Raw genomic sequence first — 16,230 nt, 5'->3', positions numbered from 1 at the left:
CTCTCAAAGCTGCATCTCACCTAAAGATATCGCTTTATTTGTAAATACTACTTTACAACTTTGACAAGACTCTTTCCTGCTAATTACTATTGTCTAGATCTTTCTCTTGCACTGTCTTTTGTGTAAAGAAGGCAGGTTAAAATGAAAAAAAACAGAAATAAGGTTTAGTAGGACTTGAAATAAATATACAGATGGAGTTAGAGTATAAAGACATGACTGTCAGTTGCAGGAACGTGCTAAAACGTGTGTGTTACATAAGGCTTTACAGTAACAATAGGAGGCTGCATGAGCTTGCAAGAAACTTGATCAGAAAAAGAGGAATATCAATATTGATTTAAGAGAAGAGAGGAGAAGAGAATAGAAGAGAAGATTTGCTTCCCAATGTCCATTCTAAATCTATGTTGTTTTTATCCTAGATAGCAAAATAAACTTGTTGTTAGTTTGTACTTATAATACACTTCAGTAGTGTCTTCATATATTTTAGCAAAAACTTACATCATTTTTACAGTCAATTCAAGGATAAATGGTCAAAAATGATGTAATAGTTAAAAAAAAGTGTCATTAAGAAGCATTAAAATTACTTCCTCAGAAAATATGCATAGATTAACACTCTTACAGAAGCCTGCTGTTCAAAAATCACAATGAGTTGAGCTTCAACAGAAATAACAAAGAGTATTGCCACTAGACCTTTACAAATGTTGGCATGTATACCTCTACCAGTTCTTACTTCCATATAACCGTGATAACAGTGTACTCCTATACTGACAAGGGATGTTTATTATTACTGATCTAAGTGTCGGGTTTATTAATACATCTGTTCTCTTATAGTGGCATGCAATTATAACACACTTATTTTTTTCTTTAGACTCTAATTATTACACTTTGATAGTAAAGTAATCTTCAATATTAGTAACAGAAGGTATATTCTGTTAGTGTGAGCAAGTCTTTAATATTTGTGTTATTCTACATGCCAGCAGTTTATTGTCAGTATGACACATACTAAATGCATACACAACATGGAAGGAAAGGGTCTGGCTATCTCCTGGAAAATGTTTTAGTAAAGGTACCAGATATTTGGTCGAATTCAGTTTAGCAATGTTTCAGAATGTCAAACTTCATATGGTCATGACCATATTATCGACACTCTGAAGCCTTGAACTGGTTGTACTGAGATCATGGTATGGTGAACATATGGAGATTTCCTGTTATCCTCACCGTGGTGCAATCATGAAGTAGGAATCTATAATCAGCAGAGAGTGTGGTGGGGTGTGGTTCCCATGTAGAGGTTGCAGGGGGGCTTTCCCACATGCAAAAACTTTGTTTTCTTTTTATTTTTTTCATGTTTCAGAGGTCTCAATCATATGAATTTCAACCTTCTGAAACATGCATTTTGTAAACTAGATCTCTAGTTATCCCATAAGTAGACGGGATGCATATCAGTTTGATAGCTTAGCCTCTTAGCATCACTATTGTCTGAAATTATTTTCTTAAGTAGACTAGCTATATTCTCTGCTTGAGTGCACCAAGGTCATTAATAGTTCCTATCAAAAGGAAGTGTTTGTATTTTGCTTCTTGACAGATTAACTTGATAATAACATCTAGGAAGGTGGCAAGCTTGCCAAATGGAAGGTATGGCATCATAACCTGTTATCTACTGATTCCATTAATAATGATTAATGGCATGTAGTAATGAGACTGCAGCTGAAATTATTTGTTTGTTAGTATCATCAGAATTAACTACTTACAGTCTAAGAAGTCTTATTAGGTTTTATCATGCTATTTTATGTTAACTCTTCATCTGTAGTGTCACCAAATTAATATTTTTTTTTTATTCTGACCCCTATTGTTCACCTTCAGTTATTTACAATTGAGCTTGAAGTGGAGAAGTCCTGATTACTGTACAGTCTTTTATTCCTATCTGTACTGTTTTTCAAGTTTTGCATTTATAGTGGTGGATAATCCAATTGATGTTTTAATATATGTAGAAGTCAAAATGATTAATAACAGGAGGATTAGGATCAGACATGTGGCAGAGGGGGCTAAAGTCCTGACGGAGCCCCAGACAAGTCTTTGTTGATTAGCAGCATGGGCACTAAAGGTATGGCATTGGGGAGAATGAAAGTAAGATCTGATACCTGCTTACCCACTCCAAGGGAGATGAACAGCCTGGCTCACTAAAACTGCAGTATGAGCCTGATAAGTCCTATGCTGTAAGGAGTATTTTTCATGAATCTCATGGAAGGTCACCTGTACCTCATGATGGCAGCTATAGCTGGACATAATAGGGCACTCCCTAACAGCAGTATGACATTGTACCAGTCCTCAGTCTCCACCCAACCCAGACGTAGGTCGGGTAGAAACCACAGCAATAGTGGAATCTACCCTGTCAATAAATTCCCCAAAAAACAGAAGTAAATGTTTAAATGTGATTGTCAACTGGAACTCGCATTTAAACAAAGTCCCTAATTTGTAGTTCCACAAGATGACCATCAGGAGTTCAAAAAATATGAAGGGTGGAAAACATTGACCAAAAAAGTAAAATAAGTAACTGTAAAAACACTAAAGCTGGAAGTACACAATTGACTCCTACTGCTGATGGAACCAAGAAGTTTCATTTCAACAATAATAACAGCATGGTTCTTTCCTTCAGTAAAGCAAATCAAAAACAAAAGTAAATGTAAACAGTGACCACTCACTGAGTTCACATTTGAACAGAGTCCTTTAGCTTGTAACATTGAGGGAAGAGCAGCTGGAAATCAATATACCTCAAAGACGAAGGCAGCTATCAAAATATTAAATTAAGAAAATGCAAATTAGGACAACCTGTGTAAGTACACTAGACAACCCAGCTACTGTTTGAATCATTTATGCTACAATACCAAACTTCTCTGAAAACTTACTTTGTATCTTCTGTACCATATTTCTTTTGGTCTCTTTCTCACCTCTTCATATAACTCAACTAGCCTTTTAGTTTTATTCTTCCCTGTAGATTCCCTCAGCTATCGTCACAATGTTTCTTTGCCTATAGCATTTATGCCTCAATAGGAGGTTGAAGGCTTATAATGCTTGAGGAAAACCTCTTTATGTTTGCACATCATTCTTGTTTTCTTTGCAAAATTTCATTTCTTTTATCAATGTTATTGTTGTAACTGGTTGTATCTATTGGCTTGCATTGTGACTCAAAAAGATCATTAGACCAGCTAGCTCAACCACTGTATCACAGACAACTAAATGTATAGATTAATAACACAGGCTTATTTTGGAACTTATAAAATATTCTCTTTGGTATATGGTCTTGTTGTCTGGCTTCTAATAACTTGACTACATGAATTAAGTCAGTCATACCTATAACACTATCTGTGGTCTTCCATGCAACTATGATACAGTATTATTTTGTGGAGGCAGCTGTTATTGTACTGTCTCTCCAGCTCTGTGATAAAGCATTTCAGAGACAAGCTGCGATCAATGTGGTTTAACTTAAACATGCTACTGAACTGGTGTCATTCAATACAGAACAATAAAAACTTGCTCAAATATGGAAGGATGACATTAAATTAAGCAAGCAAAGCAAAGTGACTTTACTTGTTAAAGTGATTGATTTATTTCACACCTTTATGTCAAGCTAAATTTTAGCATAAGAATTAGGAGATGATTGAAGTCTAAAAAGTAACCAGATGTTAGAATCAAACTTGCACCTTTGCATCTCTGAGGTTATGACTTTAAACATCATAGAAAACTCTCCCTCTGATTTATTCATTCTTTTCATTTCACATCTTCAGGCAAATATTTCCAAACAGAACTTATAGAGTATAGGTGGATTAATTATTTCAGGGCAGATAGACTACCTGGTTTTAATATTAAAAACAGTATTAAACCGTTCTTAAAAGAGAAACAAATATGTGTTATTTGAATGTTTGTTATCTGAAAGTGGTATATAAGTATATACTTATTATGTATTTTTTATTTTATTATTTGTTTTAAATTTAAGTATTTATATGTATATAGAGTAGGGAGGTTAGCCATGTGATTATGTGAATTTGATACGCTGGAATTAGTTTAAATACTGAATGTTTTTTTTTTTTTTGATCTGCTGTAGTGGTGCTGCGGTAGCGTTGTTGCCTCACAGTAAGACATTGTCCTGTTTGATTCTCAGCTAAAGCATCTTCTGTGTGGAGAAATGCGGGAATGGGTGTACCTTCATTGAAGATTGTGCATCAGGGCTGGCAACTTGGCATGTAAAAGTCTACTGCCAATCATTAGCAGACCAGAGTTCCGCTGTGGCGACCCCTAACTGGGAAAAGCCGAAAGACACAACAACAACAGCAACTGAATGTTTTTTTTTTTTTACTGTTTGTAACACTGATGAGCAGTCTCATTTGACTTGAAAGCTTTAGGTATTGATATTGCTTCATTAAAACATTTTTTACTTCTTTGGACAGTTGTTTCTTTTGCATTTTTTACTTATTTTCCAGCCTGTTGACAGAAAGCAATTCATACCTCATTAGTATAAGCATTGTCATGTTTAAATTAATTAAGATAATAATACTGCAATGAATATGCAAAAAATTAATGCAAGGAAATGAGCAGCAAATACATGAAATATGGTTTAAACAAAAATGTGGAAATAAAATAAATGTGCACGCTCATGCATGCACACATAAGTGCATGCATGCATTCACACAATCACACACACACACTGTTACATGCATATGCATATACACACATACACATACACACACACACACATTCATGCAAACTCTTTTAAACAGCTTTACCCACATAAGTGTTCTGTGCTTCCAACATCTGCCCCACATCCTACCTTAAGGAAGACATCAAATGTGATTGCAGAGAGGGAGCTGGGTGGTTCAGATCCAAGGCTGTGCACTCAAAAAGTTCAGACAAAGGATGTGAAGGATAAAAATTAGAGTTCAGTAGAAAGATCATACTAAACACCTATGAACCTAGGAACTAATATGGAAGAACAAAGACACTAACAGATATGGGGAATCTGAATCTGCTGAGAGTAAGCTGGGAGATTCTGATCTCCAAGACAGGGAGGGAGCAGGAGCCAACAGAGGTCTTGGACTGTGAGCAGTTCAGCCAACTAGCACAGAACTATACCAGAAGGGATAGCATTCTGAATGTGGTCCTAACCAAGCCAGAAGGAGACATGGATATCCAAATTAAGGCACTGTTAGCCAACACTTGTCATGCCACTTTGTGGTTTAGAGTGGCTGTGGGTAAGAACAAAAACTGATAAAATATAATGAAGATGGAGCAGGATTTGCAAAAAATATGGGCTATGGAGGGCTGCAGAAGAGACCCAAAGGTGAGTTATGAACCTTATATTTCTGTAACAAGACATTATTTACACTCTGTGTATGCTCATTATAATTGTAAATCCATTCTCAATGAACTTCCAGACTAAGGGTTCATAAACAATGTATAGCTGCAACCTGTCTTTCTGAAGATGGCTATTAATTGTAATGAACAATTTCTGTGCCATCTGTTCAGTCCTTCCCTTACCTGATACTTAAGTGCACGTATTAATTTGCCTCTTCAAAAAAAAAAAAAAGCCACTTAATTTATTTTTCTGTATGTCTGTGGTTCCTTGTATTGGTTAACTGAAACAGTCCTTTGGATGGACAGCCATTTATTTATTTATTTATTTATTTATTGACTCGTTTAAATATTTATTTATTGGAGACAGTGGAAGAAAAGCTCCAAGTGACAGGATATTCAAATTATTAAGCATGAGTAACATGTACAACAAAAAGTTATAAAGTTACATTTTTCAAATGGTGACACCAACCTCTCTGGGGTTGCCAAGGCCTGAGTCCTGTTTCATTGGAGGCCCAAGAAGGTCTGGAAATATTGTGTTCTTAAGAAATTTGTTATTCGGTATTATTTTAGGTTGAACCAGTTTATATAAAAGATAAAAGTTAATGAATATGTTCATTTGTTCACAAATTAATAGTAAAAAAAAAAGACTATACTTTGCCAGATCTTAATTATTTTTACTGCTTGTGGATGTTGAGGTGATCTGCATCTGAATAGTACAACCTATGCATTTTGATGGGAAGATCCAAATCAATGTTTTGGTATCAAGGAGAGGGAAAATAACTTGTCTGCCTTTTGAAAGAGGCTTAATATGTAAAATTTTGAGAATCTATAATAATATTATTCTGGCATCAAGTGTAGGAGTGACAGACATGTTGAGAACTATTAACTCTTAAAGTCACAGAATGTGTTATCAAGTAGATCAATACAGGGGTGTGGCCAAAATGATGCCAAGCTAACAGCACTCTTTCTTAGCTTTCCTATCTAAATTATATTTCTGACAAGAATTTTCAAGTATTTGAGGTACTGCACTTATCATCTGTGGAATTCTTTGTGTATTAGGATGCCTTGGAGTTTGTATCTTGTGTTTAATCTTTCATTTTATCAAATTCCTATCAATTACAAGTAGTAAAGACTCTGACAGTTCTTCAATATGAGTTATTTTAAAACATCTCACAGGACTTGTCTTTCGAGAAAGAGTTATAACCCTTAGTCAACAGCATACATACACTATCAATAAAGACTGACAAAATGGATAATAAGCTTGATACTTTCAAAGATGAATGTAAAAAACAAACAAAACAGCTGCAGGAAATTGCCTTATATCAGAAAACCCAGATTGCCAGCATGGAAGAAAATTAAATGATATAGAAGGCAGAGTGTCTGAAGAAGAACATCATGTGGAATTTTTATTAAAACAAAACACTTCTTATTACACAAAATAGGTGATCTTGAAAATAGATCTCATAGAAATAATCTGCACATTTATGGACTAATAGAAAAGACCGAAGGGGATATTATGACTAATTTCCATACATCCTGGGTTCATGACATCTTGAAATTACCAAAATCTTTTTTTTTTTAATTGAAAGAGTCCATATGTCTTTGGCTGCTCCCTTGTCATCCAACAAACTAAATAACAAACTGAGATCTATAATAAAAGATTTTATTCTTCCCAGGAAAAAGAACTAGTTTTGAAGTTTGCTTGGTCAAACTCTCCAGTCAAATTTAATGACAATGTAATAATATTTGACAATGACTACTCCAAAACAGTTATTTTAAAAATAAAATAATACATCAGTGTTAAAAAAGAAGCAAATCAAAATACAATTGTTATTCTCAGCTAAACTTAAAGTCTTTCTTTCTGATGGAACAAATACATTTGATACTTTAGACTCAGCTATTTCTTTTTTAACATGTAACAACTTTTTAAAACAAGCAAAAGGTATGGACTGGTGCTCTGGTTCATTGAAGATACAGGCTGAGAAGAATGACTGGAAAGTAGTTGATACAAAGAAAAAAAAAAGAAATTGAAATACAAATTATTTACATTTCCTCTTGCTTCTTTCATATTACTTAAAAGTTTTTCCCTTTTTGCACTTGTTTCAACAAAGAATAACATCATACAGCTATGACACTTTGAACTCACTCAAACAAAAGAATCTTATGCTCCAAGCATAAATTAAGGTAAAAAAATATTATTTTGTTTTCTCCTTGTCTCTTCATGTCACTGCCTACAATATTACATTTAGTATTTATCGTTTGTTTAACAATATCTTGCTTTCAAAATATTCCAGTAGTGAAAACAATAAATAGTGACATATATTACCAATGTTTTCATGTCTCTCTATAGAGCTGTTGGGCAGTAACTATTTTCTTATAATTATAGGAAGCTTTTTCAACATTAAACTTATAACACAATTACAATTAGTTTCAATATTTACAAAATGTATACATTGAATAAGGCATCCAAGAATGATTGATTGTCTGTACTCAAATAACTGCTATAGGCTTACTCTTAGTCTTCTATGAAACATCTTGTTTTTATTTCTATTTATTTTAACTTTTAGATTTTATAACCTTTATAATGCTTATTTTTTTAATGATAATGGCTTTGGCATTGACTTTTGATGTTTATACTGATCTACATGTTTGAAATAACATTCAAAGTTTGTAATCTCTTATTATCTGAGAAAAAAGCTGTTTTTCACATCATGTGCTTATGCTACATATTAAACACTCAAATAGTTTACTTCCTTCCTTCCTTCTCAGCTTCCAATCAAGATCATAGGCTAATATTATTCACAGTTCTACTCTGTTTTTTTTTTTTATTTTAAAACTTTTTTTTTAAGTGAAATACACTTGCAAGTATGCAAACCCCTTGCACTCAAAGTACACATCTAAGATGATATAAGCATTAAAGTCAAAGGCTAAAATTGAGCTGTTACTGTTTTCTTGCTTTTTAAAGAGTTTTTAAACTCTTATCTTAAGCAGTGGCAAGTTATTTAGTCTCTCTTAATGAGAGTGATATCATCTACAGTTAAAGATTTACATGTATTAATGTACACTTTTCTTGTTTTATCTCTCCTTGTTATTTAAAGTATCAAGCACACATTTCATTCCTATTTTACTTCTTGTTGAATGAAGCACTTACTCTCATTATTTTAATATGCACTAAGAAGTCTGCTTATGAGCTTCTACAGTTTCTTGATTAAATAATTTAAAAGCTGTCAATGATATTAAAATTAAACTAAACTATTTATTTTACAGTCAGAAATGACACATGATAGGTCTATATTCACTTTAATGAGCTTTACCTGTATAAGATTTAATTAATACCAAAAGAAACACCTTATGATACATCTCATGTTTTTAACCTTAGTACTGTTATAATACCTGAATAGTATTTATAGTGAAAAACAAAGAAAGACCATAATGTCATTTGATTTAATATTATTTATCAAGTATATGTTTGATCTGAATTATATTGCCTTGGTGTTTATGCACAAGATTTGTTTTATACTAACTTTACATCATTTGTACAAAATGTCACTCAAATTTTTTTTAGTGTGACATGAGAATTATTTATCTTACTCTTACTTAATTGATATTTCTTTCTTTAGAAATATAAGATATTTTCATTTGGAGTTTATAATGGCATTATTAAGAATACCTGCTATAAGCTCCTAACAGATTTGCCTATATAATCAAAATATTTTTTTCTTTATTGTGCATCTGGTTGTTTGCATATAAATGTACTTAATCATTCCTAACAAATGTTTTAGTATAAATCTTTATATAAGTGCATACTTATGCTGTTACTATGTTTAAACTCTGAAAAGCTTACTTTTACTTTCTTTAATAACAAATTTAACAACCTCATTAATTCTTTATATATTAATATTAACTGTTTTGTGAATGGTTCTAAACTTCATAAAGTTTTTCTTTTATCAGGATTGAAATTATGTATCACTATGATGCAAATATAGTTCAAGAGTTAACACAATCAGATTTACTACTTTTTGTACAGAGTAAATATTTAAGATAGTTAGAGTGAAGAATAGGTTTGGGACTGGGTTTAGAAGATATGCTTGAATGGTAATGCTATTTAAGTGTGGCGTTTTACATCCCAGGAATGGTCTAGATTGTTTCTTAGTTTTACATTTAATGTTGTTTACCCTATTGTGTACTTGCAGGTGTCTATGACTGTTACATATAATGCATTAGAATACAGCTATATTCTTTTTTCTTTCTTTAAAAGTAAAAGTCGGTACTTATGTCTAACTACACTGCTAATGACAATATTTATAAGAAGTGCATCTCCATTAATGTTAATGGTTTAAATAACAGTAGTAAAAAGGGGAAGTTTATTTAATTATTTAAAATTGTTCAATGCTCAAATTGTTTTCCTACAAGAAACTCACTTATTACGAGAAGATAAAGACAGACTTAACTCTAACAACTTTTCTGATTTAGTAAATTCTCATTATAAACAAAAAAGGAGGAGTAGCAATTTTGTGGAGAAATTCTGCTTCAGTTCCCAAAATTATAAACACATACCATAATAATGCAGGCCAGTTTTGTTTAGTATCCTTGAATATAAATGGAAAGATTTACACATTAATTAATTTATATAGGATTTCTGGCTTAGAAATTAAATTGGTCAAACACCAGTCTGAAGATATTATGCAATATTCCAAGGGGAGTATAATACTTGTGGGAGATTTTAATTGCATTTTATCAGATAGTGACACTAATGCAAAAAATACATGTAGGAAACCAGCCACAAAAAAATGTTATTTGACTTTACTAACATGATTACTATTAAGGATGCAAATGATTTTTCTGACTCCAGTTCATTATATTTCACACATTACGCACATTGCCATGGCACGCAATCAAGACTATATATATTTCAAGAGATATTTCTTCAAAACTTGATAAAGTCAAGGTAGTTGCATGTGCCTTATCTGATCATAATACAATTACATTTGACTTGGTATTGAATCCTAAACAAAGTGTAAACATTACTAGAATTCCAGCATATATAATGAATCTAAAAGACTTTAAGGAATTCTATGCTAAAGAAATTTAAACCTTTTTAAATATAAATCTTACTGATGATACCTCAGAAATATGTGTTTGGGATTCTTTGAAGTCATATTTATATGGCAAAGATTTAGCCTGGTTTATAAACAAGAAAAACAGTGAGATGAAGAACTAGTAGAACTAGAAATGAAAATGGATAATCTAAACCTAGATATACAAAAACAAAACAGCAGTTTGCAAAATGAACTTGATGGGTTAAACAAAAATATTTACAAGTATTGCATCATAAAGCAATGATTAACTTAGAAAAGATTAAATCCCATAAATCAAAGAAGAATAACAAACAGAACAAAGAAGATTACAAAATATAATCAGATTAAAGAAGTATATATTCTTTGCACTAAGTAAAGATTTTCTGATTTAGAAAGTATTTTAGAGTCTATTAAAACTCAGTTTATTTTAATTAATTCATACAATACTGAAATTGAACCACATAATGTAATAAGATCCTTCTTTAAAAAAATAAAGAATAAATTAACAGAAAAAGAAATAAAGTTAATTGATAAATCAATTACAATGTCTCAGATTAAATCACAAATTAATAAACTAAAACTAAACAAGGCACCTGGAACTGACAATATGATACCAGAAATGTATAAATTATTACACAGAGAAGCTTTACATTTCTTAAGAGTATATACTTTAGTTAAAGAAAATCTAAAAACCAAAAATGCAAGCAAGCAAGCGGTAGACTCCACCAATTTATTGAACGTAAGTGCTTTCACTAACTTAGATAAGTCAGCTTCTTCAGACAAGTAAAAAATCACAAATACCCAGTTTAAAAATGGTTACAAAAAAAGGCTAATCCAATGAGCTAGCAGCCGAAAAACGTGATGTCATACGATAAATGTACTTTAAAGCAACATGACATACATTAGCTTAGACTGTATAAATAAGAGCTTAAAACAATCACGTCTAAAGTAAATGAACAATTAATTAAGACATGATTAGTAAGCTGTTAAGAATAAAATAACATTGCATAAAGTAAACATACAATTTCATAACCTTAAAAAGACAATAGAATATATATATATATATATATATATATATATATATATATATATATAAATATATATATATATATTCACTTTATAACCTCGAAATGCTGAAATATCGAATTTCAGTATCTCAAGACTATAAAACCGAATCCACAAAACACCGACAAACAAAAACCGCAAAACCACATAACCGAAAACACAGCACACACTACACTAAACATACAACACAACACCCACATCACAACATAAACAAAAAAAAACACACATACAAAACTCACAACATTGTAGACTCTCTCATGAAACCACAACAACGAAGGTGGAAGAAGAATCTACCGAACAAACGGAAGAGATAGGGACAGATTTAATTTTTAATTTACCTGTCTCAGATGTTGACCTACCTATTATTCTTACTAATAACACCAATGACTTTAGAATTTACAATTATTCCAATGTTTTGCCTAGTTGTATGCAAATTGATGTTCTAGCTAAGGGTTGTACCTTTGTCCCCTCTATTAGAGGGGATATAGCAAGGACATTAGTTGATTTAAAATTGTTTACGAGGAAATTGAATTTGCATGTTATGTTTGGTAACAATTCCTCTATTGTTAATGAATTTAGAATTGCCAGTACCTTTAACCCCCCCCATTACATCCTACTATTTCCTTATTTGAGAAAGTATGTTCTAATGACATCAGAACCTCCTTTGTTAATAGAACTACTTATGACATGCAACGGTTCAACTTAACAAAGGATGAAAATGAGGCATTAAGATCTCTTAGATTTGCCAATATCCGAATTGTCAAACCAGATAAGGGAGGGGGACTGGCATTTTTTGATAACGAGAAATATATAGAGAAAATGAAAAAACTTTTGATGAATGGTGCATATATGAAAGTATCAAAAAACGAACTGAATGGGGCATACCAGCGGGTTAGGGGCTTTATTAATGACTTATTTATTGATGGTAGTATAGATATTGACACATATAACTACCTTTGTATTAATCAGCCCTTAATCCCTGTAATTTTTGGATTGCCTAAAATACATAAAGATGTTAAAGAACCTCCATTTTGGCCCATAGTGGATGGTAGACAGTCTATTACTTATAGCTGTGCTAAATTTGTTGATAATAAATTAAAAATGGCCATCTGTGATGAACTTCAAATATGTAAGGACTCTTGGGACTTCTTGGAGGGTTTGAATAACATCAAATTCTCTGAGGATGTTAATTTTCTCACCAATGATGTACGTGATTTGTACACAATCATACTACATGACATCGGATGTAATCGGGTGAGAGAATTTCTATTAGAGAAGCATGTTGAAGGTAGCACTATTGATTTGATTTTATATTTATTGGAATTAGTTTTGTAGAACAATTATTTTATGTTTGACCAAGAATATTATCTCCAAAAAAACGGTGTTGCCATGGGGTCCCCGTGTGGGGGTACATTTGCGAATATAGTAATGGCTTTTTGGGAAAAGCATTTGCTTTTTGAAAAGTCTGAATTTAAACAAAAAGCTGTATGGTACACTCGGTTTTTGGATGATATATTTATCCTTTGGAAAGGAGACGAACATTCTGTTAAACTTTTTATGGAAGAAATCATGAATTATACTGATTTCTTGAAGTTTACTTGGGATTTCCATACTGAGAGAATTTGTTATTAAGATGTGGATATAATTAAAGACCGCCTTAACCACAGATTTTTATCAAAAATATATAGGAAACCCACTTATTCTAACGCCTTTTTACATTTCACCAGTTGCCACCCTGAATTTCAGAAAAAAGCTGTAGTTAAGGGGCAACTTGTGAGGGCGGCTAGAATGGTTTCTTTAGAATCGGATTTTGTTGATGAATGTAATAATTTGAAAACGATGTTCTTGAAACATGGATATCCTGAAAATTGGTTGAATGAACTTGTTGATGAGGTTTATCAGAAAAGGGTAAAAGGTTGGTTTAAACCATTATTGAATAAAACATGTGGAGACCAATTGATGTATTCAGAGTTTACAACATTTGAATTTCATTCTAACCTTAGTACACATGAATTATTTGATCAGACATTAATTGATACTACTATTACTCCTATTAATAACAATAATGTTGAATTTAATAATGAGAGATTGAGTTTTATTACAACACATACATTGGATTCCCCTATTATTAGGTCTATCCTATACAAGAATTGGGGTTTCTTAATCGAAGATCAGACTATTCAGAAAACTGTTGGAGAACGTCCTAAATTAACCTTTAGGAAAGGTATGAATATAAAATGTCTTTTAGAAAAACAAATGCTGAATGAATTTTCCCCCTATAATGGCATGTACAAATGTGAATGCTGTAAATGGTGTAATTTTATTAAAGTAGGCAAGTCTGTATGTATTTTAAATAAGAAATATAACATATTGGGTAAATTTAACTGTAATTCTAAAGGGGTTGTATGTCTTGGTATTTGTAAAATATGCAACGCTTTTTATGTTGGAAAAATGGATCGACCCCTGAAAAATCGGATTTATGAACATCTTTATGCTGTTGGGAAGGCTAATTTGAATAATGCTTTAGCAAAACACATTAATTATAATCCAAATCATAAATTTGAATTTATGATCATGGATAGTGTACATGAAAATAAGAGGGGTGGACCTATTTCACTTAAATTACAAGAAAAAGAACTGTTATGGCAGTTAAAATTGAATGCCATGGTCTATCCTGGTTTAAATGATTCTATTTCCATAGGTAGCATTCTGAAAATGAGAGCACTTATGAGATAATGGATTTATACATTATTCTCATTTGAATTAATGTTATATTTTGTAGTTACATGTGAAATTTATTTATTTTTTAAGGACATAAGGTTGCTATGAGACACTGTTTACTAATTTAATATATTCTTTGAGTGAATATTATGCATCAGTATTTTTAATGTGATGTCTTTTTAAAACTTCTGTTTGTTAATTGATTTGGTGATGTCATTTTTCAAAACCTTATATAAGTGAAATATTTTTAAAATGGTTTTGTCTGATGAAATTTACCTATGTGAAGTAAACGAAAGCGCTAACCAAACAAACAAAATTTGTGATTGGGTGTTCTTTTTTTCCATATTACTATAACACTATTAATAATCATCCCCCTATGGAGGATGATAAAAATCTTATCTTAATTTCATCAATGTGAACTTCATTGTCACTACAATGGAAACTATTTTCTTGGAAATATATTCATAGAATCTATATTCCACCACATAAAATGGAATTAATGTTTAATCAAGAACTAGGATTTTGGAGATGCAAGCTACAAGTGAAAGCTAACTATCAACACATATTTTATGAATGTAACTTAGACCATTTTGGGAAAAAAATAATTATTTCTTGCAAACTATTTTTAATGACAATTTTCAGTTTACCAATTCACTAATTTTGTTTAATGCCCCTATATGTAAATGTGTTCTTAAATTTAAATATTCATTACTTTGGATTTTATTAGCAATTGCCCATAAAACTATTGCTACAAATAGGAAAAGTGAAATTTCTCCTACATTTAAAGAAATCAAGAATATTACTCTCAATGTTTCTCAAATGGAAATAGCTACTGTCAAGATAAGAAATGAAAGAATCACTTCTTATTATAATGCCTGGATAAAAGTCACAGAGAAACTTGCAAGAACTGACTGACAGCACAGGAACACTGATGTCCTTGAATACCAACTTACCACTTCAGGTAAGTAAATGCTTGGCCATCCTGGAAAAAAATGTAAACCAAAGGATAGCAAACACACCCATGTGGGGGGCTTCACCCCCCCATGCCCCACCGTATGTGGGGTGCGGCACCCCCACACTCCCAACTAAATATACCAACTCTAAGATTGCACTACCATGGGGGTAAGGGGCAAAGTTAAACAGGATGGCCAACCATTTACTTACCTGGAGTGTTAAGTCAGTGTTCCCGGACATCAGTGTTTTGGTGCTGTCGGCCTTTTTGTCTCGGTGATATGGATTTCAGGTAAGTTAAATTTTGGTCTATCAAAGTAGACCCATTTTCTTAGACACCCTTGTAAATAGCTTTGTTGCATTTTGGTCTGATGTGCTCTGTTTTATTTTTCTTTTCTTTTGTATGGTTGATTAAATTAACATGTATGAATCTATTTCTATTTAACATTATGTAATAAGAATAAAAAAAAAAATCAATAAAAATATTTGAGGAAAAAAGTAGATAAATACATAGAAATTCAAATTTCAAATAAGTAATTACTGACCTCTAAAATGTATTGACCTATTACCATTCAGAAATTAGGCATTAATTAAAATCAATGGGATAGGCAAGCTAGGTAATGCTTGTATATTATATTTGCAATACTATTCACTGAAGCTAGGAGGCTAGAAGCATAACAAGGATGTAAATCTACTATACAGTATTACTAAATTAAGGATCCTGTTATATGACACATAAAAATACAGACGGACATAAGGACATGGAATAGCATGTTGACATATAAAACACATAAGCTAAAATTTGGTATATTTGCATAACTAGTAAAACATTGTATCATTATATAATGTGTAGGAAGAACAGTTCAGACATATAGTCATATAATTACAAATGCCATTAAAAGATATTAAGACAGTATTAATCCATGATACTTTTGACAGTAAATAATATCCTACTATAAAACATGTAATAATTAAGGTGAATATATATAATTAGAATCACATGGCAACATCTTGCAAAATGTCTACTCTAACAAATGTAAACAACAACCATATAATCATAGGATGCAACAAA

The sequence above is a fragment of the Protopterus annectens genome, chromosome 5.part0 (assembly GCF_019279795.1).
Source record: "Protopterus annectens isolate FY-2018-M chromosome 5.part0, PAN1.0, whole genome shotgun sequence".
Lineage (NCBI taxonomy): Eukaryota > Metazoa > Chordata > Ceratodontiformes > Protopteridae > Protopterus > Protopterus annectens.
This window is presented reverse-complemented; position numbering follows the sequence as displayed.